Source organism: Grus americana, chromosome 2 (assembly GCF_028858705.1).
Source record: "Grus americana isolate bGruAme1 chromosome 2, bGruAme1.mat, whole genome shotgun sequence".
In the NCBI taxonomy this organism is placed as follows: Eukaryota; Metazoa; Chordata; class Aves; order Gruiformes; family Gruidae; genus Grus; species Grus americana.
In genome coordinates this window covers 137,275,182-137,287,237 of record NC_072853.1, presented here as the reverse complement: position 1 = coordinate 137,287,237, position 12,056 = coordinate 137,275,182, and the positions used below count along the sequence as shown (strand labels likewise).

Below are 12,056 nucleotides of genomic sequence, written 5' to 3'. Positions count from 1 at the left end.
GGTATCCAACCTGAAATTGCTTAGCAGAATGTTTTGGACAAGAAATCAAGAATTCAAACTACGCAATGAGTTTTTTTGATGTCTGTTGTTTAGCTGAGGTTGCATTCACTTCTTTGTTATTTCTTTGAACCAGCTTCATGCTTTCCAACTTAACTCTGCTTGGTGAAGTTGAAGCGCTCTTAGAAGAGAAGTTAAATATGGGTATGATTTTTAAGTTAAGGAGAAAAGAGCAAAAATTAATTATTATGTCTTCTTAAAATTCGATCATTTAGTATGAATTTATTTCATATGTGTACTGTGGGCACTTTGCACACTGCCATTTGTCCCATAGGAATGCTGCAAAGCATTCATGACTTACATTAATTTTAACTGTATGGTACAAGGGAAGCTGCTAATGATACAAGCAGCTTATATACTTAATTCTCCTTTTCTCCATAATACTTCTAGATTTATTTTCCAACTTTAAATCAACAAATAAAAATATATAAGTACCAAAAAACCATTTAAAATTTCATGATAGAATGAGTGGATAAGAGAGACCAGAAGAGCAAAGCCGAAAATAGTGGGAAAGACTTGAGAGCTGCTTTTGACAGGTTTGCTCATTCCTGCCTCACATCACTTCTAGGCAACAAGCAACTCAGGAAGAGTTCCTTTTTTTTTAAAACAAAACAAAACAAAACAAAACAAAACAAAACAAAACAAAACCAAACCAAACCAAAAACTTACTTTCTTCTTTGAAACAGAAGGTAATTTCCAGTCAAAAGTTTATTAAATTAAAAGACAGTTTTGGGTGAAAACTCCCCTTTTTTCATAATACACTATAGGTTACTTTACTGAAAAAAAGGTAAGATTTTATTTTTATGACTACAAATTTTTTAGAATCTCAGCATTTATGTGTTAATAGTGACTATAATTTCAAAGACAATAAAAGAAAACATAAAAAGCATGTAAAATGTATGATGCACATATAAAACATATACTTTCCTTACACCACTGTGCTGTAAAATAAAAAAAAAAAAAAAATCATATTTTTTTCTGTCTCAATTTAATAGGCCAGTTTCTAGTTAATGGAAAGCATGAACATGACGTCATTGACTTCTGAAATGGTTCCTTGTGAAAACACATCACATGCCATAGTCTTTTTACAATCTGAGAGTCTGCACTTCCGTTTTTATACTTTGCAATAGTTTTGCCACTGCTGGACTTACAGTTATAATACAGCAAGGTATTCTTAGAATGACGGCGATATTTGTGATATACCTTAATTAAATAGAAAGAAAGTCTAATTTTATTAAAGTTTAAAAGTAACAATGGAAAATCTCACCCATGTTTGACAAGGTCAGGTGCACAGGTTGCTCAGCATTGTCTGAAGCAATGCCCCCACAGTTTCACTGACAGTCTGCGTAATTACTGCCACTTACTCATCCTCACCAGAGAGGCTGAGCATGACCGTGGATTTTTCCCCAGAAGAAAAGTTTGTAAGAGTTTCTGGAAAGTTAAAAACTAGGTAGAATCCAAAGTCCTTCTCCTGGACCCTACAAAACCTTGCACTTCCCCATGCATCCATACCAATATGATTTGATTATTCACATTTTTTGTTTACCAGAAACAGAAATACAATTTTTGAATACTTCAGTTCCTATTTAGCCATCCCATTTAGCTACAGTTCCCATGTAGCCCAGAGGTCAACATCCAGTGCTAAAATCCAAATGCTTTGCAGAATTCCAACTATGAATGCCATAGTAACAGCCAAGTGATTCTTATTTGGGATATCTGTCTTTCATACAGATTTATACATGAGAACATTGCACATATCTTCTTGCAACAGGATGTTTATATTCTATTTAGACCATGTCTTCATTTTTAAGATTGAAAAACTAATTTTACCTTTAAAACATTTAACCTTGCTGAATTTATTCAGGTTTGACAATTATTGATTCTTGAGAAAAACTAATTGAGAAATACTATAGGTTATTTAAATATCTTTGGTTGGGAAAAAAAAAAGACATGACAAAAAAGGAATTACTGATAATTCTAGCTATTAAAAAGAAAAAAAAGGCAAAAAATCTGGTTAGTAATTTATGTTAAGTTACACCTTCCACCAGCATGCTATCAATTTAGATAGAGTGTGATGTAGAAAAGATTGCCATTCCTACACTCAAAAAGCATTTTGGCAGTTCAAATACTTTAATTAAGGCAATAAAGACTCATGGAAGGAAACATACATGCAAAGAACATTGTCCAGATACAATAACGTTTTGTCTGCTCCAAACACACTTTAAATGTTAATTGCCAATCTTGAATTGTATAATAAAGTATTTTAAATGGTAATGGCCTCACTAGATTTTTAGCAAGCAAGGAAAACTATTACAGACATCCAGCTTCTAGAAATCTGAGTAATATCCTGAAAGGAACAGCTTGCCGGTTGGGGGTTGGGGTGGAATGCACTTTTAGTCTGCTTTACAAAGTCTTTTTAAATTTCTTACTCATAGAGAAAAACCAATACCCTTTTCAAATTTGCAAGTAATCATGCACCTATTCCTTGTAATGAGTGCACATCAGTCAGTAAAACTGAGGGTGCAATTAGCAATGGACAACCTTTTTTTCTTGTTTTTTTTGTTTGTTTTTTTCTTTTAATTTTAGCTACCTCTGAAATGATCAGTTGTATGCACTTGGAAATATTTCAGTCACATAAGCTGATATCAAATAGAATTTTTAAGAATCTGTGTACACATGCATAAAATACACATGCATTGATGGCAAAATACACTGAAAAACTTTAAATTACAGGAAAATTTGCATAAAGAACACGTGTCCTTGGAAGAAATGGAAATAGCAATGATATTTGTGATATACCCTTGGTCCTAATACTCCAGAAACAGAAGTTTTTAACAATTCCACCTGAGGAACAGAAGTGCATGCCCATCTCCCCAGGAGGAGCGCTGGGTCCATGTCCCTGCTCTGCATCCCCCAGCCACGGAACCGCATACGTGCCCCAGGAGCCACCTTACCTTTCCCTGCAGGTAGACTGTGAAGGTGCTCCAAAGCTAAATTCTGCATAGTGTGAAAAGTGTTGGAAAAGAAATTTCAAAAGAGCTATTTGAAATTGCAAAGTACTGCAGGTCTTCATAGTGCCTATTAGCTAAAGTGCTGCTTCAGAGCAGAGGTGCAGAGAGGTAGAGTTCCGTGTGTTTGTTTCTCCATGCTAAAACTATAGACTGACAAACACAGCAATAACGACCAGGCAATTTTTACTAGCACAGCAGGAGAAAAACAACTTCTTTTTGCAACAGAAAAAGCACAAGCATCTCAATGGGCCATCTGTTTTAACAATGCCTTTTATTTCTCTAGGCCTCTGCTTCTACTTTAGAACTTAGTGACAAAAAAATAGTTGCCACTGCTGCTGTTTGATTAATTATATGATGTGTGCTTTTACTTTAAATCTAATTCCTTACAATCATATTTTCATATCACAAAAACTATTTTTACATTTGTCTTTTATTGCTGATCTGCTGATTTCAATAGATTGGAAAGACATGGAAGGGACAGAAAAGTAAACCTTGCCCCTCTTCGAACATCCTTCCAGCCCAGGACAACGCTCTCTAGCAAGACAGTGTGCAAAGTATTGTATCAGAAACCAAGAGCTAGCACCTCCAAAGTCATTGCAATTGGTTTAGGAAATAAATGTGTTTAAAATGAGCCTGGATCAAGTGATTTGTGTGCAGCTTATTCAGGAAATAGATATTAGTGAGCATTTTTACGTTTCTAATTTAGTAAGAAGCCTTTAGCTGAAATAAGTAACAGGGCTTAAAAGGAGGTCAAAGGAAACAAGAATATATATTCTCAGGTGGGTTTTCACTTATTCTAAATATAAGTTTCTAGCATAAGATACCTATTCGAAGTTTAAGACAGAAACAAAAAAGTAGGAGAAGACAGACATAGCTGGACTGCTTTCCTAGAACAAGTAGTTGAACTTCCAAACATACAGTTTCTCTCTTCAACTTATGAAGACACCAGACTGAAGATGGTCCTATAACATTTAGGAGGTAAAATAGTGTATAATAGAACTATTTCAAACCTTTTTTCAGGTAAAACCCCATAAAAATAAAATCTTCAAACTATTGCAGAACAACTAGTTTCTCCTCTCCTACATTCACTAACTGCAAAAAGGTTCACTTCAAAACTTGGATAAATCACTTTTTACTTTATGTTCTATAACACCTTAAGAAGTACAAGTGTTATGCACCATTTCATTGGTTTTCAGCAGCACTCTTGGAAAAGTATGTCAAATGAACTGTTGCTCTGCACAGTGAGTTAGATGCTTTCATACTCGTGTCTCCACTCAGACTAAAAAGGGATTATTTTTTTCCCCTGCTTAAAATGCACACGCACAGACTAGAGGGCAGCACTAGCCAAGGATATGAATGTGTGAAGACAGCTGACTTTGAATGGTCAGCCCATGCTAATTCATGGCAAATTTTCTTCTCCCACTTCATCCCACAAGATACTGTTTTAAGTTGTTCATGCACAATGACACTTCTATCAGATCAGTTTAATAGTCAGGAGCATGACTGTAATCACAACAGCTACGTGTGCAATGTATCAGTTGCTTCACTACAACCACCTGTTTAATCCCCACACTGTGCACATTTCCTGGGGATCTTAGAAAAGCCATTTCACAAATGACTTTTGGAATTTATTTCAAGCTTCGAAAAGTTTAGGTTTTACCACTTTAAAGAAAAATTTACATGAAAAAGAACGGAGATTTTCCCCACAACTTTGAATATTTAAGGATATTCATTTTACATTTTCTAATGTTTTACTGTCAAAGCCTGTTACAAACTTGCTTTTCTGCAAGCAGATCCAGAGCTTTTTCCCATCTGTGCACTCAGAAACAACCCAGGCACTGCAGGTAGGAAAAAGATGAGATTCTACCCTCCAGACACCCATAGGTATCTCTAGTTAATGCTTGTTATATAGAGAGCCTCGAGAAGGATGATATATTATGTAAATCCTCAAAGCAGGATTTGAGTATAAACCTAATGCTGGCCCCTTTCCCAGCCATAAGAAAAAATGACTAACAAGTAAAATGGTGGAATATCATTTCTTTTTCATTTTGTACCAGGGAGTTTGCCAGATTTCTTGATGGTGAGAGCCTGAGAAAATATAAACAGTGCCGAGAGGGGATGGAATTACCACTTGAATTTTTGGTATAAAAAATTGAGTCATAATAGCGTCAGCTCACACTTTCATGAATACATATTTCACGACATTTAAGAGTAAAAGATATATTGTCTGTGGCACCATCAAAAAAAAAAAAAAAAGATTGCTTTTGTACTTGTATGAAGGCCTAATTCATAACAACCATAGAGATCCATGTCTTCCAGTATCCCAGTATCCTGTGGCAAAGAAAACCAATTGCCAGATATTTACAGAAAAACTACAAGAATCATGCATAGTGACTTTTCTCCTAATACCCTTCCATCACCCAAAGATAAGCAGCTTATGTCTTCTTGGATTAGATGTTGAACCCATGGAGTTTAATTCCTCACCTGTAGCAATGAGCCATGTCCTGCCCTCCACTACATCATACTCCTACTCTGGAGTACATCCTACTGCCAAAGTTCCAAAGAGCCAAAAATCCACAGCTGATAACTTTATCTGTCGTCCAACCTGTTCGTGGATTTGTTATTATCATTGCTCTTAACAACCTCTGACATATCACATATTTAGAAAATCTATTCACCCATAAATGTCATCTGGATATCCAGAAATTTAAATTAAACAAAAACTCTCCAGTGGATTTCCTCTTATTCCCATCTTCTAAACTCTTCAGGTTAGAGAGATTTCTCAGAAAGTCACTTAATATCTCACAGCTTCTCAAGTAAAACAGGAAAAAGCTTGTGATATCTGCATGTGCCACTAAATTTAACAGACTAAATGAGTCAACCTCGCCCCGTATCAGGACATTATTCCTGCTAGTATACAAGAAATTGCAGTCTTTCAAACAACAGGAACTTATTATGAAGTTGAATAACAAGCTGAAAACAATACTGGCAGGCTCCTATAATTTTACGGGACCCTCGACCACTCCATGTCAGGAAGGCTCATTGCAGCTGAGGTAGTTTTCAGGTGAACTTTTTCAACTAAAACATACCTTTAAATATCAAAAGCAACACCAACATTTTTGTTTGTTATGATTGACTATGGCCTTCTACAAATTAGGTATCCACTCAGAAAATTACATGACACATAGTAAAGGAGCCCCTCTTATTTCTGAAAAGGAATAGAAAGGTAAAAGATAAAGTTATAAAAGCAAGCATATAGGAATAATAAATGATGTAGTTTATTTACAGTGGAGTTGGAAGGCAGGGAATGAATCATAATCACATGAAATCTCTATTTATTTTCAATTCATGTTATGCTTTCTGCAGGTATTAGACTAGAATCAATCAGAAGATAGAACAGAAAATATGCAACCAGCTATTGCTTTTGCTATTTTTGTGAGGCAAGCAGAGTCAGCATTTTAATACCCTGCTCTCACAAGCCTGTTTAAAACATACGAAAAAACAACTGACAGAATGGCAAAAAATGTTTTTCTCTAAAATTCACAAGAAGAAAATATTTTTCTCTTAATCGCTGGGTATCAATTCCCTTTGCAATCAACACAAGCTGTGACAAGAAAAAGAGCAGACTTTCGTTCAGTCACTTGGCAGTTCCCAAATTTTTCTATCTTTCACTGGGGTGGAATTAATTCTTTTTCATGCTGGATAATCAATATGATACTGAATTTCTAGTCAGCTAAATAGTGGCACTTTCCCACATGCAAGGACAAGCCTAAAAAACCACCACCACCCAACCCTCTCCCTGCTGCCCTCCAAATGGGGCCTTTGGCATGTAAAAGACCATTGTCATTTACTGTATTTCTAGGGGAATACAGATTTTCCTGAAAAGAAATCCTTGTGTGTTTTATTGTTCCCCATAACAAAAGTCAGACATCATTTTATGGTAATTAATTTCCCATAGATCTGAAATCCTTTAAATCCAAAATTATTTCAATATATTATCAATTCTTAATATAAATTCTACTTAATAAGTCCATTCTAATATACTGACTTCAGACAAGTACATTACAAAATACAGATGAAAGGAGGACTTCAAAGGCAGGAATGGGTCAGACAAATAAAGATAGCACAATCATACGATTTGAATACACCCTCCAAAAATGATCAGTAAATGTAGATGGTGAAGAGACTTTGAGCCCTGCTGTCTTTTCCTTTAAGAAGCTTGCAAGCTCAAACTCAACTCCTCATCCAACAGCGATATAGCATTGCACTGGTGTCCAAAATGATAACATATTAGGATTATTATTGCAGACTACATATACAATTAGCAGAAAGAATAGGACTGGGTTTTGACTGTTGCCCATTCCAGTCATTTTAATGGCATGGATCTTGAGACACTGCCTTCCCCAATTTATCCACTTGGGTTCCTTATAAAAGGATGAGTTAGTTACCTGACTGTGCACTACTGACCCCAAAAATCCTCTCTGATCTCTCTGAAGTCTCCAGTTTCCCCGTAGATTCTGTGCTAGCAAGTCTGGCTTATGTTGCTTACGTCCCTGACCATTGCACAGGACCACATGTCCTGCCCCACAGCTAAGTTGACCTCATGACTACTGAACTGAGTTGAATTATTAAAGAAAGAAACTCAACAGCCCTGTGTTTTAACATCGACTATTTCAGTGATCTTATGCACATAATGTCTGTGCTGGAGGCTTTTTTTCCAAACTGAGTGGGTGGTGAACTGTAGCATGGTGCAGGAAAGAGTGGCCAGAAACTTCTGAAGTCAGCTCTGCTGCTGAAGAAATTGTTCTATGAAACCGTAACAAAAGATGCTTACTGGGAGAAGAGGCAGAAGCAATCTAAGCCATGGCTAAGAGAAACCCCCTTTTAAAAAAATTCTACAAAACAGGAGATGAAGAGTTCACAAAGCTTCCAATTCTTGGAAATGTTGGAAAGAAAATCTCCACAACACCCTCAGTTGAGACATTTTGCCAGAGATCTGAGGCATGGCCTTTTGAGGGACAATGCTGAAGTGAGTTTTTGGGGTTTCTTCTTTCTCCTCTGACCCTTCAGAAGCTGGCCTTGGCCAAAAGGTCAGTCCCATTGGGTGGGAGAATCAGAAGCTCAGAGACCATTGCTCCAGAATACGCTTGGAGTAATAGAAGGCTTGTTTCTCATCCACCATAAACAAACTCAGAATTACTAAAAGACACACCATTAACTCAAAGTTTTATGTAGCAGCTGGGGAATCTGCCGAGGATATACTTATCAGTTGAGGTCTATTTTACGACCTCTGCACATAACTCAAACCATCAGCTCATATTGGCTCAGCCTTTCGCTGACAGGGACCGTGTCACGTATCCCACAGGGCAGCTGGAAGCCGCCAGCGGACAATGGGGGCGAGCGGCTGACACGGGCCGCCGCGGCCCTGGCAGAACAATGCAGCTGCTGCGGAGGTTGGCCCCACTGAAGGAAACTCGCTTCTCCCAGGTTGTCTGAGGGGAGGGACACCGGAGCAATGGAAATTCCCCAGCAGTAAAGAAGAACAAAAGAAGAGGTGTTGGAAGCTGCCGTTAAAAAGAGACAGGCTCTCTAAACCTGCTGGCTGCCAGACTTGGACAGCTTCTTCCAAGGCCTGAAAGAGGAGAGGAGGGTCCCCTGCCTGACAGAAAACCACACTGCTCTGCAGGACACAACCCCTCGGGAAGCAGAGATTAAAAACTACTCCCCTCCAAAGCACACCAGACTTTTACTGTCCCCCATTGGGGCATGGCGTTGAAAGTGCAGCCAGTGCCGAGGGCCCTGCTCAGTCCAGGGGTGTCCTGGGGCTCAGCAGAGCCCCCTGTGCCCACGTCGGCCACGAAACCCCCCACTGCCCCGCAGCTGGGACCTGGGCTCAGCACGAGCCCGTCTCTCTTGTTTTTGCATGGATCTGGAAGTCTCTACATTTCCTCCCCTGATTAAAAGGTGTGGCTGCTGAAGAAATTAGTTTACAGAGCCTCCAAATTCCTTACTGCCGCTGTCATATGTCTGCAACAGGAGTATCCGCGAGGCCAGGGCGTGGGGAGGGGTGTGCTGCACCACGGCACTGCTCTGGGACCGCCGAATCCCCCTTTCTAGCAGGAGTAACTCTGCAAGGACTCTGCACCTGGAGAGGAAACTTGAGGAGTAATCCGTATATGCTAGATTAAAATATCTGGTAAAAATCCCTCAAACCCACACATATCCTTCCCTGAAAAAAATTAAAATAAAACCTGTGATTTTACAGCTTACTTTCCTTATTAGTACAGCCATAATGGGTGTTTTTACTGAAACAAAGGGAAGTTACATTGATTTATAAATTCATTAAAAACACCAGGAGAAAAGGCAGTGGTTAACTAAGTACTCCCATTGACTGCCATAGCTTTTGGATCAAGCCCAGAAGAATGCTGGAATAAGTGGTGAAACATTTTATTTTCTAACTTTTTAGTGGCTACTGCAAACAATGGAAAATACAAGCACATACTTAGAATAACTCTATCCTCTGCAAAATGAGATCACACCTAAAAATACTTCCTCTTGTTGCTGTATAACTTCAGTTTATGATAATAGCTATTACACACATATAGTGAAGAGGAAAAAATAGCTTCCAAAGTGCTGGTTAAAAATTTGATATTGTATAGTAGAGTCTGCTACAGAATAAACTTGAAAATTTGTAATGATTCAGACTATTTATTCAAATAGCAGAATGGACAATCCAATTATTGCATGGATAAGATGAAATAAGGTAGTAAAAAGCCAGGGGTTTGAGTTATCAAATTATTCCTTGGAGACAGGAAAAGCTATACGATGATTATGATGATTCTTTGTATCAAAATTATGTCAAGTATTAAGAAACAACTGCAAAATGTGTCTGAATTTTAGTTTTCCAGTTTGAAACAATTAGTGCTATTATTTACATCCCCACACATAAGCCCACACAGCTTGAATTTCCTGGCATATACATGTGCTATTAATTTTTAACTTCACTTTAGGATCCAAGCCTGAATCACCAGGCCCTGTCAATTCAAGTGCAAGGGTGTGTTTTGTCCACTTGTACCAGAGACTGTTCCAGCGCCCTGGCTTCTCAAAGTGCAAAGGTATTTTTCAGGAGTTTACATTTTACTTTTCAAAAGCATCTCCTACGCTTAAATACCCTTAGCAACCTCCGAAGCAGCCGACTTTCGCAGCTGTGTTGCCGTGCTACAGGTTTCATCATTGCTTGACCAGAGAAAAGAGGTTGGTTGAGTTAAAATCACCATTTCGAGTGCACATTGCATCAGTTCCCTGCTGAGTAGCACAGGCCTAACAGCGAACAATAGTTCTGTAACCTGACGAAGAGTAAATTAACATTTATAGACCAGATGAGCACTGACATTCTTAAGACAAGAGCAGTATTTTGTTATGCAGTTTCCTCAAATCCATTAATTCTAAAACTGCTAGAGTGTTTAATTTCAAAGTGTGCAATCCCAATGTTCCTCTCAAAATATAGAAAAACAGACGAGACTAAATGCAAAGTTACTGCAGGAATAGAAATACGTGCAATCGCTTTAGAGAGCACAAAGCTGACCCTACTCCCTTCTCTGCCAGTGGGAATTTTACCACTGACTCCAGTGAAAGCACAGCCAGGCTAGTGATTTTCTTACACTTGAAGGCAATTATTTTTATTTTAAAATGCAGGAATAGCCTCCTGCTCTGGTCCAGTTCTCAGCCTGAGGCTGTAGCCCTGCCAGCACTGTTAATGTCATTGTTTGCGAAGCGTATTCCCAGTCTCGCGTACACCCACGCAGGGCTCCCAGCTCCCGGCCGCGATGTCCCCCCTGCCGCATTGTTCCAGCTCCCCCCGCTTCCTCGCCTCCCTCCCCGTCCCCCCGCCAGCCCCGGCCCCCCACACTATTGTTGTCCCCCTGCACCCACCCTGCATTGTTCTCGCCCCCGCCCGCCTGCCATCGCCACCTGGGAGGGACCCTTCCTCCCTCCCACTCCCCGTAGCAGCTCCGGCTCCTTTCTTACCTACTTCCATATATTCCTCTGACCTATTGGCATCAAAACATTTTTCCCTTTCTGAAAGCGCATTACATAAAGTATCGTTACTAGATCCCACGGCTTTTGCGAGCTGTGGGCGCTCTGCCTTGAGAAGCCCAGTCCAAAGTCTCTCAAACAACAAGATTCTTATTTCATTGCTATGGACTTTAGATCAGGCCCAAAATTAGGACTGATAGAAAGTGTTATTGTATTTTCAGATAGGATATAAAAGACTAGAGCAAAAATATGTTCTCACTATAGAACAGAAACATGTAACGAGACAGGTACATAAAGATTGATGTTATTACTTCTTCACAATATACAGAAATGACTGGCATGATTTATATGGGCTCCATTGTTGAAATAAATAAAAGTTAAATGCTTTCTAAACTGTGCTTTTTCTCTTTCATGTATAAAAGCAAGTAGGGTTAAAAATATACTTCTGAAAAAACAAGGCAAGGCTCACATTTATGTTGTCACGTGTTAATTGCAGACAGGTTTTCTAAAATATTCATACATGTACATCTCTGTCCATATATATATATATAAAGTACAGAAACATTTTTATTCATTTACCAACTAAACAATATTGAATGTTTAAAAAGATTTTTAAAAAAACACAGAAACAGATGAAGTTAGCCAGCTGTCCTGTCATTATTTTGGCCACCTTGGTTTTTACTGCTCTCCATTTCGTATATCCATGAGGTTCTTTTGAACTAGTTATCTGTACTGTGCTGTATTTTTTGTACAGGCATATAGGGATACTAACCCTAAATTTTTATGTACTTCATATTCTTTTTCCTATGATACTTCACTTTCGCTGTGGTACTGCTTTCGAAATGATACTCCTTCTTTTTGCAAAATCATGTTTATTATACAGAGTATGATGTATAAACTGTTTTTCATGCTTAAATTAAAAGTGAGTCTTTGCTAATCCTTGGGAAAGAG

General features: G+C 38.4%; 1 protein-coding gene across 3 annotated transcripts in view; it reads right to left on the bottom strand.

Annotated features, from left to right (window-relative positions):
• Window positions 1-12,056, bottom strand: part of AGMO (alkylglycerol monooxygenase) — a 204,389-nt gene that overhangs the window by 169,941 nt on the left and 22,392 nt on the right. The window lies entirely within an intron of this gene.